This window comes from Macaca thibetana, chromosome 10 (genome assembly GCF_024542745.1).
Source record: "Macaca thibetana thibetana isolate TM-01 chromosome 10, ASM2454274v1, whole genome shotgun sequence".
In the NCBI taxonomy this organism is placed as follows: Eukaryota; Metazoa; Chordata; class Mammalia; order Primates; family Cercopithecidae; genus Macaca; species Macaca thibetana.
Window position 1 is genome coordinate 57,183,324 of NC_065587.1, and position 18,406 is coordinate 57,201,729.

At 46.2% G+C, this 18,406-nt stretch overlaps 1 protein-coding gene across 5 annotated transcripts in view; it reads left to right on the forward strand.

Moving 5' to 3' along the window:
- The window catches only part of PTPRT (protein tyrosine phosphatase receptor type T), an 820,910-nt gene that overhangs the window by 150,557 nt on the left and 651,947 nt on the right, over window positions 1-18,406 (forward strand). The window lies entirely within an intron of this gene.

The window sequence follows — 18,406 nt, forward strand, 5'->3', positions numbered from 1 at the left end:
ATACTAAGGCAGGAGAATTGCTTGAACCCAGGACGTGGAGATTGCAGTGAGCCACTGCACTCCAGTCTGGGTGACAAGAGCAAGACTCCATCTCAAAAAAATAAAAATTAAAAAAATAAAAAAATAGCAGAAAAGACTGCTCATGGATATAACAGTAGTGATTGCTTTTGCACAGAAGGGCTCATGCCAGGCATTCCTGGGGCTGTATCTGAGAAGAGTTTACCCAGCCCCATATTTATCAACCACGGTGCCAACAGAAGTTACCATGACCTTTGAGATTACAGTATCATTAGCTCTCTTTTGCCTTCATGCCTATTCCTAGGGGTGTCTACCCTTATGGTCACTTGTGACGTATCTGTTTTCCATTCTTTCTGACTTTCATCCACAATTACCTCTTACTCCTTACACCTTCTGTCCTCTCTAAACCTTCCAAATTTGGAACTTGGCTCCCCTTAGCATTTCTTCATCCTTTCTCCAGCATGCACAAGCACATGTGCGTGCACACACACATACGCGTGCGCACGTGCCACACACACACACACACACACACACATTCTCAAGTTCTTTGGGGTATGATAGACTTCTGAGGATTTAGGGTACTGGAGGGGGTTTGTAGCACAGAAATATAAATGTCCTCAATGGGATCTGGTGAATTTCTGCCCTTACAAGTGCCCTTCCCATCCCAGGAAGAAGTTCTTGGTGGCAGCTCCGGCCTCCTACCATGTTGCCCTGGCTCCTCCCCTCTCTCTCCTTCCTCGGAGGCTCTTAGGCAGAGCAGTCTGACGGCAGACAGTTGCCTCAGGACCTGTTTGCACAGCTCATTTCTGCCAGCCCCACTTGCCAGTTCTTCCCCCACTGGCTCTGGATTAATTCCCTCTGGCAGATGCATGACTTTTCCCTGCCTTTCTTTTGCATCTCAGAAGCAGGGCTCCATTTCACTGCCAGGATGGATTTTACCATTGCCTCAGTCCTTGACACCTACCTGGGCTGGGACATCATTGCCTATAGTCCTGCTCTTGTCCTGCCAAAACTGTGTGGTCATTGCCATAGTCAAGGGCAGGAGGACTCGGCGGGGGCTGCACAGAGCAGGAGGATGGAGATGAGGAGCCATTCTCAGCCTGGACCCTGACAGTGGTAAGTGGCAGCCACCCAACTCTAACTGGATAAAGCCCCAGAGGAAGGTTTTTGGCCCATGTCCCTGGAATGCTCTGGCATGGAGCTGTCTCTGTGCGGAGTCACATCCTAGGGCTCAAATGAGGACCCAGGGCTTTGTCTGCTTTGTCATTTTCCGTTTTGTTTGTTCCTCATTGACACTGTTATCCTACATGCTCGTGGGATAAGTTGGGGGCCAGTCAGGGGCTGGCATCTCCAGATCCACACCTTCTAGTTTAACAACCTCAAGGGCAAAAGGATTATGTCTCCCCATGTTTGAAGGTCAATCCCAGGGAAGGATTCTGCCCATCCCTGCCAGGGTTGAGTGTCCAATGCTAGACCCACCATCTGCCCAGTGGCAGATGGAAGGACCCAGTCTAAGTCATGTGCCCAATTCTTTAGCCAGAGTATGTGAACCCAGGCCCTCCAGGAGGATGCAAAGTGGGACAAGAGCCCTTCCCCTCAATAGGAATGCTGGGCATACCAAAATAGGACATGCATAGGTAGGGCTCCCACTGGCCTGCGCCTCCCCCTTTTCTGTAGTAGAGCAGGAAGTGAGTTGGCCACATGAAGAGTTAGGGCTGATTGGTAGGTTGTGGTCTGCAGTTTGTGTCTCCTGGTTTCAGGCTTAAATAACAATGAGAGTGATCTATTAATACCTTAAATTTTTGTTGTAATAAATTTCACACTGATGGAAACCCATTTTAGAACCAAATGTGTTCAGAAATAAGTTATATTATCTACATCTGTTTCAGAGTCTCAGTCCCTCTCAGCTTCTCTTTCTGCCTGTCCCTCTGCTTCCCTGACTTCCTGTCTCACGCCTCCCCATCCTTCTCTCCTCTCCTCAGTGTCCACCAGCCTCTGCCCCTTCCCTCTCTCTTGCCACCATTTCTATGCATTCAAAAGGTCACAAACAGGTAACTTGGCTCCCCACTGCCATGCTTGTCAGCGTCTGCTGCTACTGATAGTCCCTCCTGAAAAACAGTTCCTCTTCCTCCTCTCTTCCCCCTACCATGTCCTCCTCTCTTCCCCTGTTCTCCTTCTTATTCCCCATATATCCTGCTTTTTTCATCTCTCTCTTTCATTTTTTATTAATGCCTTGTTACACGTCAACGTTTTGGGTGACACCTGTCTTGTCCACTGCTATGGAGCTGTTAGCCATGGCTTCTGCAGACTCTGAGGTGCAGGGGTGGAGCCTGCACAAATGTGTGGCATTAACATTTTCCTTTGAGTATTCTTTGATTGAGGACAGCAAGCAATTATTACCAGTTGCCATTTTGTTTTTTTTAATTGTTGTTGTTGTTGTTTTGTGACAGGGTCTCACTCTGTCGCCTAGACTGTGGCACAATCATGGCTCACTGCAGCTTCAACCTCCCAGGCTCAGTGATCCTCCCACCTCAGCCTCCTTGAGTAGCTGGGACTACAGGTGCCACCACACCCAGCTAATTTTTGTATTCTTTGGAGAGACAGGGTTTCACCATGTTGCCCAGGCTGGTCTCGAACTCCTGAGCTCAGGCAGTGTGGCCACCTCATCCTCCCAAAGTGCTGGGATTATAGGCATGAGCCACTGTGCCCAGCCCCATTTGCCACTTTGTTAAATTAGTAGAGAAGTATACACCTGGACGGTCCTGTCTTAATCTCCACATGCCCCCTATTAGTTGACTGATTAATGTGACAAATATTTATTAAATACCTGTTATGCCTCAGTAATCTTCTAGACACAGGGATACACCACACAGCCATATGGATCAGGGCTTCTACTATTTTGAAGCAGACATTCTAGTGGAGGGGAGAAGAAAAATGAGCTCATAAGTGATACCATTTAGAGAGTGGTAAGAATCATTCTTTTTTCTTTTTTTTTTTTTTGTAATATAGAGTCTCACTCTGTTGCCCAGGCTGAAGTGCAGTGGTACAATCTTGGCTCACTGCAACCTCTGCCTCCCAGATTCAAGAAATTCTCCTCCCTCGGCCTCCCAAGTAACTGGGATTACAGGCATGGGCCTGGCTAATTTTTGTATTTTTAGTAGAGACCTGATTTCTCCATGTTGGCCAGGTTAGTCTGAAACTCCTGCCCTTAAGTGATCCACCCGCCTCGGCCTCCCAAGTGCTAGGATTACAAGCATAATCTACCATGTCTGGCCAAAATGTCATTTTTAATTCTGTGAATAGTGAATACTTTGTGGACAGGAACTGCTTGTCTGTAATCTTATGGCTCGAAAGCAAGCCACAGGAATGACTTGTATTCAGATCCCAGCTCTGGCACTTGCCACATTGGCCCGGGGCATGCACCTACACTTCTGCAAGCCTATTGTACCCTCTACAAAGCGAGCACAGTGAGGTGGACCCTTCAGGTTGGTTGTGAGGTATGAGTGAGACGATGTGGCCAGAACAGGAGCTAGCAGCTCCCTACCCCTAGGGCTAATGCCTGCTACTTCCTGACCCTGTCCTGCAAGGTGGGGCTGAGTGTATCTGAATGCAATTATTGGGTTACTTCAGCTTGCCACCCCTAAGGCTGTTGACCCATCCGAATTCAATCTGCACAATTGTGTAGTACAATTTGCCATTGTATTAGTTTGCCAGAGCTGCCATAATGAACTACTATATACTGGGTGGCTTTAAACCATAGTTTAATCTCTCACAGTTCTGGAGTCCTTAAGTCCAAGGTCCAAGTGTCAGTAGGGTTGGTTCCTTCTGGTGACTCTGAGGGAGAATCTGTTTGATGCCTTTTTTTTTTTTTTTTTTTTTTTTTTTTTTTTTTTTTTTTTTTTTTTTGAGACAGAATCTTGCTCTATCGCCCAGTCTGGAGTACAATGGTGTGATCTTGGCTCACTGCAACCTCCACCTCCCTGGTTCAAGTGATTCTTCCTGCCTCAGCCTCCCAAGTAGCTGGGATTACAGACTCCCACCACCGTGCCCAGCTAATTTTTCTATTTTTAGTAGAGACAGGGTTTCGCCATGTTGACCAGGCTGGTCTTGAACTCCTGACCTCAGGTGATCTGCCCGCCTTGGCCTCCCAAAATGCTGGAATTACAGGTGTGAGTCACCGTGCCCAGCCCATGCCTCTTCTAACTTCTGCTGGTTGCCAGTGATCTTTGGGTATTCCTTGCCCTATAAATGCATCCTTCCTTTCTCTGCCTCTGTCATCACAGGGCCGCCTGCTCTCTGTGTGTTTCTGCGTCCAAATGTCCCTTGTCTTATAAGGGTGCCAGTCATTGATTTGGTGCCCACCTTCTTCCAGTATGACTTCACCTTGGCCTGATTACATCTACAAAGACCCTATTTCCAAATAAGGCCACATTCTCAGGTACCAGGAGTTAGGTGTTGAACATATATTTCTGGCTGACACAATTCAGTCCACAGCACCCATGTATATTGGCTTTTATGAATTTGAAATCTCCCTTCCAACTCCTTTTGGATTATTCTTGTATGTTTTTGCTTCTGAAGAATTCAGACGCCTCCTTGTATGCTCATACGGAGGTCTGCACCTTCCCAGGTGTGAGAACTGACCACAGACTCACAGCAGACAAGAGGGTGATGAGGTCTGGCTGAGAGGCTGGGGGCTGGTCCTTTCCTTCCCTCCTTCCACCTCTCCTTGTCTTTTAGTTTCTTTATCTTACTGTCAGGTTAGAGCCTGCCCCCTTCCCCTGCCAAGGCCCTATTGCCCACAGAAGGGCATAAATTGGACCCTGTGTCTCTCTCCAGCCTTAGTTCTCAGGAACCCCTTCCATGAACCCCCTTTCTTGACCACACAAATTCTAATTCCCCAGCGTAACCACCCTTGCTATCCAAGGTGACTTCTTGAAACTACACATGTATAGCAAACAGGCCAGGTTCATTAGGTTATGGCTTCCACGAGGACAGGCACTGGGTCTGTGTTTGCTCGACCTGGGTCCCTGTTGCTTGGCACATTGTGGGCCCTCAGTGGACATTTGTTCCATAAATGAAGGAACTGCAGGGCTTGGGTACTTCTGTGTTACTTGCTGCCTCTTTGCAGCAAGCGTGGACAAAGCCCTTCACGATATCTTTTCCTTCAGACCTTTTCACTGCACACCAGGCTGGAAACCAGCCCAGATAGTTCTAGTTAGCCTCAGAGCCTTTGCACATGCTGTTCCTTTTCTTTGGAATACCTTTCCCTACTTCATCAACCCTTTTATAGTTCAGCCCATGCATTTTCCCTGCAGGGAAGTCTTGCCTGGAACTTTCCCCACCATTGTCAACTATATTACATGCCGCGAATCAACAGCAGGAACGTCTGCTAGACTATAATTTTTTGAAGGCAAGGGCTATGTACAACTATCTCTTTATTCTCAGGATCTCTGTATATAGGAGGAGCTCAGTTGGTGGCCACTCCCATGAAATCAAACAGTTCTCTGATGTGTACAAAATGATGAGGATGCCTCAAATATCCCAAAATTATTATGATTCTTATTTTCCAGGTGAGGAATCAGAGACTTAGAGAGGCTTAGTGACCTCTCTAAGTTAAGACCTCTTTAAGGTTAAGGACGACAACTAGAGTGAAGTTGAGGGCCTAGTGGCCGCAAGTTCTCCTGGGGTTAGCACAGAGTCAAGCAAAAAACAGAGCTAATGCTAGGGTGTGGGCAGCCCACAGAGAGGCACGAGAAGTCCCAGGGCAGGGCTGGCTCCCAGTCATGTCCCTGGGAGACTGTAGGCATCAGGAGCTGCAGCCACTGCCTTCCCTGCGATTCTCAGGAGACTTCTGTTCTAATTGCTCTTTTCAAGTGTCGTGCATGCTGTTCAACGTGTGGGGGACATAGTGTTTGTAGCAACTGCTAATGACAGGGCTACTGAAAAAGACTATTTTTGGAGTTAAGCTTCAGCCTAAAAGAAATAAAAATAAACACTGAGTTTTTTTTTTTTTTTTTTTTAAAGAAAAATATGTAGAAAGGAATCAATTCCATTTCAAAATGTTCTCTCTCCTAGTGAGGGTGGAGTAGGGATTTAATCTAGAATTAGAGTAAGGGAATCTGGGTTTAAGTCCTGGTTCTGTCATGAACTCAGTTTTCCGTGGGATGCCACTTCCTCCAATTCCTCCTGGTTCTAAGGACAGCTCTGGGGTCAAGCCTGGCCTGGCTGAAGCCGTTTCCCTCTCCTGTAGTGCATTTGGCTCCATCACAGTTCTTACAGTTAGTCTTGACCTTGACCAAGCAATAGAGGTTAAGCTTTCCCAGGGCCACTCCCAAGTAGCAGCCCTCCAAACTGTGTCTCATCCAACCCAACCTTATCTGAGCTTCAATGAATCATCAGCAAAGCCTGTTACTAATAGTGATGATAATACTCATGTTGATAATAACTAACATTTTCTGAGAGATGACTATATCCCAGTTCCTTGTTGAGCACTTCTGGAACATTGTGTGGTTTTTCTGCAAAGATTCAGTCTTCCTGATCCCTCCCCATGGGCAGAGTACACTTCCTGACTGGCTTTGACGAAGCCCCATTGACCTTGAGCTTGGCCATGTGACTTGGTTTGAACCGTAGAATGTAGGCACAGTTCCCAAGAGAGATTGCAGGAGGCATCATGTGTCCCTGCTTCCTCTCTTGCCTGCTGCCGTCCGTCTCTGGAAGAAGCTGCCCCTGGAAGCAACAGCTCCTTCAGACTAGTTCCTAGAATGAGAGGCATGGGGAGCAGATTCAAACACAACCTGGAGCAAACTGATCAACAGACCTGAGAACAAGAAACAAGTGTCTGTGTACGTCAAGATTTGGGGTTGGTTGTTACTGAAGAAAAAGCTAAATACAGCGCTTTGAAGAGATGATCTTAGATAATTTTCACAGCAGATTTTCTGAGGTAGGTGTATTATTACCCCATTTTGTATGAGGTTGTGCTAATTCTTTTCCCCTGGGATCCTGCCAAACTCTGCCCTTCTACAATGCTATGTCTTGGTATCTGGCAGCCTCAGCAATCCATTAGGTTGTGGTCAGTGGGCCTTGAAGAACAGCATTGCTTTACCGGGTTTGGATAAGAAGGGTGATGCTATTGGAGACTCTCAGGGCTGAAGGGACTCTGTCTCTTGGGTTCCTGCTGGTGATTGGAAGGGCTAAGAGTGGTCCTTTATATGCCTTTATTTTACAGAGAGGAGCTGGCTTCTGGAAGGCTACACCTGCAGGGTTGGAGTCAGTATCACTCCCCAGAACCTAATGTCCCAGAGGTCGATGAGGATCCCAGTCCCAGGATCTTGTGGCTCAGCTGTAGTGATGACCGCCCAGAGGGGTGGGGCCAACCAGGCCACATGTAGAACTCAAATTCTCCTGGTCCCTAGTGGCCATATGCATGACAACTATAAGCTGGCTCAGGCGGTGCAGGAATCACTAAGGGAAAAGCATCTCAGACACAGTGTTTCAGGGCCCCTAGGTCTGAGTTGGGAGACATAGCTTCAGGGTCTGCTTCCCAGTTGAGACTACTAGGCCATCCCTTGAGCTGACCATAGGACCTCCTCATGCAACACCCATTGCCACCAAGGCCTTTTCCTGCCCACATTGCCAGAGCACCTAGCCAAGGCCTTCATCCCTATTGCCAGTACATCCCTGGAGCCTGCTTCTCCCCAGATCTGTACCCTGCTGTGTTATGAGCCTACAGGACCAATGTGCAAAGGATGGAATGCCGCTTCCTATGAAGTGAACATGTATGTGTTGATAAACCCAAATGATTCTTCTTAGAAGCCTGTAGCCTCTGATGGCTGCAAGGGCAGTGGATGGAGCAACTGCAAAAGCAGCATATTGATTGCAAGGAAGTAACTGAAGGAGAGTTCAAAATACCTCCTGGAAGGCAGGCCTCGCTCGGCTCTGGCGAGGTACTAATGAGCTCCCCAGCCAGCTCCAGCTCGACCTGCCTTTTCCCAGCAAAAGACCCAGGGCCTATGTCGAGAAGGGCAGCAGGAAGTGGGAGCGATGGAGATGATTAATGCAGAGCAGCTTCATGGCTCATACCAGCTCTGCTCTCTAAGTCTTTTGTTTCTTCCTCCTTTTATCTTCACAAGGCAAAGCAAAGAGCAGCGCATGCCGTGGGAATTCCTTCCTGTAATGTGTTCTGATCTGTTTGTTTGTATAAATGAGCCCGTGTTTCATAACAGAGTGAACCCTCCTCCTCTAAAGGGACATAAACCCAAGGATTTGCTCCGTCCTCCTGCTGTGATCTTGGCCACCCTCCTGGCTTTCTAAGACTGAGTCACCTTGTTTCTATGCAGATGTCAGAATGTACGCATCATCTGCAGGGCAGGTGATTAAACCCCGTGTCTGGAGATGGGAGTTGCTTGAAAGCAAGCATGTGCCAGCATATTGAAGTAAGTGAGGGTGGAAGTAAAGCACCTTTATTTCCACATGAGGTTGCATCATTGTGTTTCCATGCTGAGGAGGCTTCTCAAGATATCAGCGTTCCCATTTATCCATCCTAAAATTGGTACTTTGTCTTCTATACAACCTGTGTGTGGTAAAGTATGTCTGCAGCACAAAAACAAGGAAGATGTAGGTCAGGAGATAAGTATCCAGGGATCTTTTATAGAGTATTAAAATATGAACATCTGCATTCCCTTTTCACCTTGTATTTTAAAAATCAGTACATTTTTTTCCTTCTTTTCAAAAATATACTTTACCACCACGATTAACTTCTGGGCCCTGAGGCAAATATTTCAGCTGTTGAGCCCCCAAGCATCGGACTTTCAATGAAAGGAAACCTGAGTTCTAATCAACTTTGCAGCAAGAAACTTGCCAAACCTGTAAGCATGAAACAGTATGATGTTTCATCCTTTGATGCTTTTACCTCTGTGGTTTTCTTTGTTCTGGGCCTGCCCCTTCACCTTCTTCTCACAGTCATCCTTCAAAGCTCATGTTAGATGTCATCCTCTCTATGAAGACTTCTTCAACTTCCCCAAGCAGAAATGAACATTCCTTCTTCTCGGCTCTGCTAAACATATCTCTATTTAAAATATGCATTGTTTGCTTGTTAATTCATTTACTCACATATTTATTGAGTGAGTACTATATACCCAGGCACTATGGTAGGTACCCAGAGATTCAAGGGTTAATGAAACTGATCAAGCATATACTGTAGACCAGAGCTGCCTAATAGAGCTTTCTGCTGTGATTGGGATGTTCTGTGTCTGTGCGGTCTGGTATCTCTGGCTCAGTAGTCACTTACGGCTATCAAACACTTTAAATGTGGTTATCATGGCTGAGGAATGGAATTTTAAATTTTATTTTTTTTTTAAGAAAAGTTTAAATAGCCACACATGAACATGGCTGGTGGCTACCATATTGGGCACCACCATTCCACAGGGAGAGACGGACTTTGAAAGAGTTAGTGGAACAATATAGAATTACAAATTGTGATTGAGACTATGTTGGGATCAAATAGAGTATCATGATGGAGAGTAAGTAGGGGGCTCCCTTTGGTAAGTGGACAAGATAAGCTTCTTGGAGGAAGAGACATTTTTGTTTAAAACCTGGAGAATGGGAAGATGTCAGCTATTTAAAAAGTAGGAAGAAGACCTTTCTGGGGAAAGGTATCAGTGAGTGGGAAACTCTAGAGGTAGGAATGAGTGTGGCATGTTGAAAGGACTGAGGGTGGTCGATGTGGCTGGGATAGATGGGTGAGTAGTGGGAGTGGAGGCTGGATAGTCAGGGATCAAATCACTTAAGGCCTTAGAGGCCACAGGGGAGGGAAAGGGGCTTGCTGGACATCCCAGCACCCATCAAAGAAAGAGCAGAGCACAGGGTGCATGTCTCCTAGCTGTTAGCTCCATAGTTTTTCTGCTGTACTATGCTGCCCAAGCAATGTGGATGCACAGCCTTCACACAGTGCTGGGCCTGGTGTTGAGCCTCATCTGCATTCTGTTTCCATCCCCGTCTCTAGCCTGACTTATTTAGGCCTGTCTAATTTATGTAGCGGCTGTACACGGGTAGTGCATGTCAGACTCGGGGGCCTGCCTGTGTTTGTCTCTGTGAGAGAGAAATACTACCGTCTCCACTGGAGCCATCTTTTCTGATCTTGCCTGCTTGGTAGTTAAGATTCTGGAAGCATTTAGCACAAGGAGGAACTGCTGTAATGACAAGTGGATCCTTCTGTAACCTCCACTTAATTGGATGAAGTGACAGCCCCAGCGAAGACTCAAATAAAATTTGGTGCAATTAGACTGCGCTGAATGTCTGGTGCCAGAACCAGGGTGGAAATCTTGCAGCTGGCTTGTGGAACCATAGAGGAATCTGGCTGCACAAGGGGAGCCTATGCTTTCAGGGTGGGTGAAGATGTTCTTCCTTCACCTGTTACCTCCATCCCTCCCTTCCATTCTGTGGGTCTTCTCTCAAAATTACTTGAAGGGTGGTGGGAGCCACAGGGGTACAGGGAGTATCTTAGGTTGGGTTCACTAGAAACAAAATCTGAGACAGAGATGGGGTGCAGAAGGTCTATTTGGGAAAGCTCTATGGACACCCACCTGTAAAGGAGTGGGGAAGGCAGGGCTGGGCAGAGGGAGAAGCTGACTTATGATGCAGTTACAACCGAGGGCTCAGTCAATCCTGTGGGAGAACCCAGGAGCTGGGATGCTCCTTTAGAATTGCCCACAAACTGAGGTGAGAGGACCAGACTTTTTTATTCTCACACCAAGCAGCCATCAGCCATGTCCTTTCACCTCCAAGAAAGCAAACGTGATCTTGGCTGAGAGCGTTCCCAGGGAAGGATGAAGCTGTGAGCATTCAGCATTGATAGGGTGGTGGTGCTTCCAGCAGCAGAACTACACGGTGTTTACCACACAATGAACCAGAACTGACAGCATTTGGTTCCCTGGGAATTTCTGATCTTCCTCAGACATTGACCTACCCTGAACTCCTCTGTTCCTCTTCCAGTTCCCTTTGCTTTATCTTCTATCTGTTAAGGGTGAAAGTGAGCAAGTCTCTTGGCTACCTCGACTCCAATTTGCCCTCTGTTCTTTATCCTTCTTGCTTCTAACACTTCCCCGGGCCTCCAGTGCCGCCTCTCTTATTGCTTTCTGCTTTTGTGTCCTGTGGCTGATCAGCTATGTCTGAAGTCAGCTATTCAATTCACTTCCCACCCATGCCATGATTCTTCCCTTTTGGTGGTCTTATTTCTAGCAGTGACTCTGGAAGCCCAACTTCTACCATCTGTCAGAGCACCCTGCTGGAAAATATGGAATGTGTGGGCTCCAGGTCAGACAGACCAGAATAAGGTTCTATGTTCTGCCACTTTCTAGAAGAATGACGCTGGGTAGTAAGTCGGGTTTTCTCTTTGTCAACATTAAGGACACAGACATGGATTCATGTGTTTGGTGTCATACTTTCATTTTGAGCCTTTCTCATTTGTAAAATTAGGGCAAATCTACCTGCATTATAGAGCTTTTGGGAAGACTAGGTATTGTATGACAGACTCATAGCACAGTGCCTGGCATACGGCAGAGGTTATCATCCTTGTTGGCTTCATTGGAAGCTGTGGTCAACTCAGCTTGGCCAAGGGAAGTCCAGGCCAAATCTCAGCTTAGAACCCAGATGCTGGAATCCTGAGTGTAGCACAAAATCTTGAGAAGAGAAGAGGTAGCCTGGGGAAATCAGGTAATCTATGATTTCTTTGGAGAGCCTCCGGTCAAGTCCAAGCCCACTCCCCAAGAGATCTGAATGGATGGATACCTTGAAGGGTACATCTGAATGCAATCCTGTGTCTCACAGCCAGGGGCCAAGCAGCATTCATTCCCGGATCACTCCTTTCCTCTTCCTGTACTGTCTTCCCAACTCTCTCATTACATAGCGATAGCCTCACCTTTCACGTGGGAGACGGGGGTTGTGAGAGTCATATCTCCCCAGTTCTGTAACTCTGGCTTGTTGTAGGTGTCTTTCTGTCCTTGCATGCAGCGGGAGCTGACGGAATCCCACATCTCAGTCCTGTTCCTCCCCTATTGTTGGACACACAGCAGGACTCCACAGGCAAGTGGAAAAGAAAAGGCTTGATCACTGTTTATTTTCCTTAATTTTCATTGTGCTTCTTTATTTTTACCCTTGATTACAAGCAACAGAAAAGTTCCTGTGTTTCTTTCTCCCCTTTTGCAGCTGTGGGTTTTAATAGCATCTGCTAGACCTACCCCCCTGGTAGACTCAGAAAGGAGAGAAATTAGCTAACAGGGAAACAAGAGAAGCATTTTTAGTTCAGGGTGGGAGCCTCATTTTGCCAAACCTGCAGTCTTTTGCCTGGTTCCAGAGCCTTCTTTCAGTGTCAGCCTACAGCTTCTGGAGATCAAGTGTTTTTTTGTTGTTGTTATTATTGTTTTGCTCTTTTTTTTTTTTTTTTAAGACAAACTCACCTCCTGGAAGCCCCTCTATGGATTGTTCTGAGTCAAGTCACATCATTTATAGAGAGAAGGCCAGTCTACTTCTCAAGTAGCTAAGAATGTGGTTATGTTCTTTATTTACTTATTCTGTTCTTTCTTTATTTATTTACTCTTTCAGTCTTGCATATTCATTCATTAAACATATGTGAGTACCTGCTAATTGCTTGCATTTTGCCAGTGGCTAGGATGTGAAGTTAAATGAGACGATTTCCCCCGACCTCAAAGGTGTTCACAGCCTGGCCAGGAAGACTTGGTGTGTAAACCAAGAATTGCAATGAAGGGCAAGCAACATTGCATTTAGAAAATGGTCATTTGTTAGCACATGGGCTCGTGGTCATTGTGCCTTCACTCAGTTCCATGTGACTTTGGCTACGTTACCTTTTCTGCCCCTGTTTCCTCATCAGTTGTCATGTAGGAACAATGGCTTCACCTTAGAAGACTCTGAGGATTAAATGAGATACTGTGTATTTGTGCTTGGTGGAATGAACTAGAGTTAACTGCTAGTCAGTGTTGGATGCTGTCAGTGCTGTTGCTGAGTAAAAGAGCCAGGCTGTGGCTTCAGAGACTGGGTTTCAAAACTTAGCCTCTACACTGGATCATTTAACCTATGGCAAGTCCTTACCTCTCCTCCCTTGCAAGATGATAATGTAATTTTGCACGCAAGTGAGGCAGTGCTACTCAAAGTGTGATCCTGGAGCAGCAGCAGCAGTGATAGAAACTTATCAGAAACGTGAATTTTCAGGCCCCACCCTAGACCTATTGAAGCAGAATCTGGGGGTGGAGTTTAGGAATCTGTCTTTAAAGTCATTCAGGGCATTAGGGTGCCTGCTAAAAGTTTGAGAAGCACTGGCTTAGAGGCAAGGTATGACAGTCATCGGGCACAGAATCTGCCCAAATACTGATGCATGGTAAAGATATTTACAGCTGTTAGTGAAATGAGAGCAAAAATAATATGCATTAATTCTTTTCAAGGGTGCTGCAGGTTGCACTGAAAGGTCATCTGGAGCCAGCTCTAGAGAGTTGATTGTGGGTTTTGAGAAGGAAGAGAGCCTCTGGATGGAGGCACAATGTGAGGAAAGATACAGTGGTACTTGGAGGATGGTGCCAAGTTTGGTGCTGCTCAGGCACAAAATTCAAGGAGAAGGGTGGTTGGAGATGCAGCAAGAGAGATACAATCCAGTAGAGCCAGATCAGGAGGGTCTGATTTGACCAAGCTAAGGACTTTGCACTTGTACCTGGAGACCATTAAAAGGTTTTAAGCACAAAAGTAACAAGGTCAAATGTGTCATTAGCAAGATCAGTCATTGAGGCCGCAGTATGGTAGCAGGAAGACCTAGTAGACCAGGGAAAATAACAGTCTTTGGAGTCTCCAGAAGAAAATTTTCTACTAAAATTGAACATTGATGGGCATACCAGTTGTCCTTTTCTTACTTGTTCTTCCATGGGCTTTCCTGCAAGCATTCACTGGATACCTACAATGCTCTAGGCACTCAGGGACACACACACATACACATAAGTGACACATCTGTACCCTCCCGTGGTCCACAGTCTCCTGAGAAAGATGTTAGTTATTAGACAGTGTGATAAAGAAGGGCATGCAACCCATATCGAACACCTGGCACACTGTAAGTGTTATTGTTAATGAAATCTCTGCTAGCTGTTGTATCCTGGCAGTGTTCTCGGTGTGTTCCAACTATAATCTGACCTGGCCTCACAATGACCTGTTTTACAACTGAAGAAGCTTCACTGAAAGATGTTGTATAACAGGTCTTACATACGATTAGATATATAAGAAGATATCAAATTTGGGGAATCGCCCTTTTTTTGCTTGCATTGGAACGGGGGGATGGAAGGGCAAATGAGAAGAGTAATCAGGAGACAGGCACAAGGCCATCTGAGGTTCCCCACAATGGAGGCCTCTCTGTCCTGTCAGCAGCAGGGCAGTCTTAAAAGATGTTAAAAAGATGGGCGTCATGATCAGACATACTCTGGTACCCCAGAGTATTTGCAGGCAAAAAGTGAGCCCTTGGGAGGTAACCTTTTGTGAGGGGCACTGACATTTATTCATAGCATGTCTGCTGCTTTGCCTAATTCTCTTAAGACCTGTGTCTGTGTCAAAATCTCAGCAGGATGAATGAGGCACTGAAGCTCTTCTGTTCTCCCACTGCCTCTCCCCGCTCACACACAAAAATCCCATTAGTAACAGCTCATCAGTCTCTGAAGTACAGTGATGGTATCTGCTGAGGGACTGAACGTGGGCTGCACGTGTGCGTCTAGAGAATGGAAGGCAGGAGGGGGCCAAGAGAGATGGAAGAGCTGAGAGCCCTACTGTACTGTGAGTTCTTGACACACCAGCTCATGTCATCCTCTCGGTATAGGGACCAGATAGTGTTCCCATTTTGCAAATGGTAAAGTGAAGCTTACAAAGGTTATGTATCTCACTCAGGGTCACAAAGCTGACAATAGGCTGGACCAGTCCCTTTTGCCAAAGGCCATCTGACCTTGGAATCCTGGTTTTGTTTGTAGCTGTCTCTAAGCAATATTGTTGCAGGTAACACCTCAGCAATAGGACCTAGTCTTTACAATGGGCAAGTTTCCATCCACTACATGGCCTTAGGCCCCTGTAGTAGCAGAATAATGGACCCCTAAAGATGTCCACATCCGGGTTGGGTGTAGTAGCTCACACCTGTAATCCCAGCACTTTGGGAGGCCAAGGCGGGCGGATCGCCTAAGGTCAGGAGTTTAAGACCAGTCTGGCTAACATGGTAAAACCCCATCTCTACTAAAAATACAAAATTAGCCTGGCGTGGTGGCATGCGAAGATCCCAGCTACTTGGGAGGCTAAGGCACGAGAATCTCTTGAACCTGAGAGGCAGAGGTTGTGGTGAACCAAGATCATGTCATTGCACTCCAGCCTAGGCAAAAAGAGCAAAACTCAGTGTCTAATAATAATAATAATAATAATAAAAAGATGTCCACATCCTACTGTCCGGAATTTATGAATGTATTCTCTCACATAGCAGAAGGGATTTTGCTGGTATGATGGAGTTAAGGATTTTGAGGTGGGCAAATTATACTGATTTATCTGGGCCCACTGTAATCACAATGGGCATAAAAGAGGGAGGGAGCAATGGTCAGAGTCAGAGGAGGAGAGGTGGCAATGGAAAGAGAGGGAGAGAGAAAGAAAAAGAGATTGGAAAATGCTATGCTGGTGGTGAAGATGGAGGAAGGGGGCCATGAACCAAGGAATGCAAGTAGCCTCTAGAATCTTTCGTCTAGAAAGGGAACAGATTTTTACCTCGTCTCCAGGAATGTGGTCCTGCCCACTCCCTGACTTTCTGACTTCTTACTTCCAGTGCTGGAAGATAATACATTCATTTTTTTTTCATTTTCATTTTTATTTTAATTTCTGGGATACATATGCAGGACGTGCAGGTTTTTTACATAGGTAAACATGTACCATGGTGGTTTGCTGCACCTATCAACCTGTCACCTAGGTATTAAACTCCACGTGAGTTAGGTGTTTTTTTCTGATGCTCTCCCTCCTCCCACCCACCCCCCAACAGGCCCCAGTGTGTGTTGTTCCCCTCCCTGTGTCTATGTGTTCTCATTGTTCAGCTCACAATTATAAGTGAGAACATGCGGTGTTTGGTTTTCTGTTCCTGCGTTAGTTTGCTGAGGATAATGGCTTCCAGTTCCATCCATGTCCCTGCAAGGGACATGATCTCATTCCTTTTTATGGCTGCATAGTATTCCATGGTGTATATGTACCACATTTTCTTTATCCAGTCTATCATTGATAGGTATTTGGGTTGACTCTATGTCTTTGCTATTGTGAATAGTGCTGCAGTGAACACACACATGCATGTATCTCTGTAATAGAATGATTTATATTAATTTGGGTATATGCCCAGTAGTGGGATTGCTGAGTCAAATGATATTTCTGGTTCTAGATCGTTGAGGAATTGCCATACTGTCTTCCACGATGGTTGAACTAATTTACATTCCCACCAACAGTGTAAAAGTGTTTCTATTTCTCCACAACCTCGCCAGCATCTGTTGTTTCTTGACTTTTAAAATCACCAAGTTTGTGGAACTTTGCTACTGCAGCAATAGGAAAGTAATAAAAATCCCTAGGACTTGGAAGGCAAATGTCACAGTGCACTGCTTTGCATACACAAACAAGACTGGATATGCATAGCCTTGGCCACCCTTCCCTTCTCTGAACCTCACTTTTCTCATCTGTAAAATGGAGGATTTTAATACCATTGTGCAAGCGTTTGGCCACCTCATATACATTCTTCCAGTCCCACCTGAGATGGTGACTCTCCCTCCCCAGGTGAAATGAGCCTCTCATTAAACATTCTCAAGGCACCTGCTCTTTCCTTTATAGCATGTTTGTTTCTAGTGAGAGTTTAATGAAGAAGGTTTTTTTTTTTTTCTTTCTTGTTTTGAGAGAGTCTCACCCTGTCACCTAGGAGTTCAAGACCAGCCTGGCCAACATGATGAAACCCTGTCTCTACTAAAAATACGAAATTAGCTGGGCATGGTGGTGTGCGCCTGTGATCCCTGCTACTCGGGAGGCTGAGGCAGGAGAATCGCGTGAACCAGGGAGGTGGAGGCTACGGTAAGCCAAGATCACGCCATTGAACTCCAGCCTGGGCAAAAAGAGCAAAACTCAGTTTCAAAGAAAAAAAAAGAGTTCCACATCCTACTGTCCAGAGTCTATGAATGTATTCTCTCACATAGCAGAAGGAATTTTGCTGGTATGATGGACTTAAGGATTTTGAGGTGGGCAAATTATACTGATTTATCTGAGCCCACTGTAATCACAACAGGCATAAAAGAGGGAGGCAGGGATGGTCAGAGTCAAAGGAGGAGAGGTGGCAATGGAGAGAGAGAGAGAGAGAGAAAGAAGAAGAGATTGGAAGATGCTATGCTAGGCTGGAGTGTAATGGCAGGATGATAGCTCACTGCAGCCTTGAACTCCTGGCCTCAAGTGATCCTCCTGCTTTGGCCTCCTAAAGTGCTGGGATTACACGAATGAGCTACCACGTCTAGGCATAAAGAGATTATTTACAGGGATATGAGCAGAAATGAGGAATGGGGAGGCACCCAGGGACAAACAATAGCAGGGAGCTCTTACTTCCCAGGTCTCAAGGGGCAGGGGAGGGAGTGGTAGAAACTAAGTATGAAAACTAAGAACTTTGGGGTAGGGGATGGTGGAGTGAAACAAGAAAGAAATGCCCTGAGCTCTGTTTTTGTTTTTGTTTTTGTTTTAAATTTACCTTCTACCTCCTGCTGTAGCCTCTCACTGGCTGACCCCTACTGGCAGCCAGAGGGTAAGAGGGCTGAGAGATGCAGTGAATAGGTTTGGGCCTCCAGGTGCATGAGGGGGAGGACCGAGACTGAATTAGGGGGACAAACAGAATAATCGAAACAACCATACAGCTGATGTGATGCATTTTCAGTGCTATGTAATATTTCTTCATAAGACTGATCTCAGTGGTTAATATTACACTTAGCTGATTAGATTAAAAAGTGAGCTTTGGCCGGGCGCGGTGGCTCACGCCTGTAATCCCAGCACTTTGGGAGGCCGAGGCGGGCGGATCACAAGGTCAGGAGATCGAGACCATGGTGAAACCCCGTCTCTACTAAAAATAGAAAAAAATTAGGCGGGCGCAGTGGCGGGCGCCTGTAGTCCCAGCTACTCGGGAGGCTGAGGCAGGAGAATGGCGTGAACCCGGGAGGCAGAGCTTGCAGTGAGCCGAGATTGCGCCACTGCACTCCAGCCTGGGCGACACAGCAAGACTCCGTCTCAAAAAAAAAAAAAAAAAAAAAAAAAGTGAGCTTTCTGAAGGCAGGGATTTATTGCTTTGCCTACCATTGTCTCTCCAGGGACAGAACAC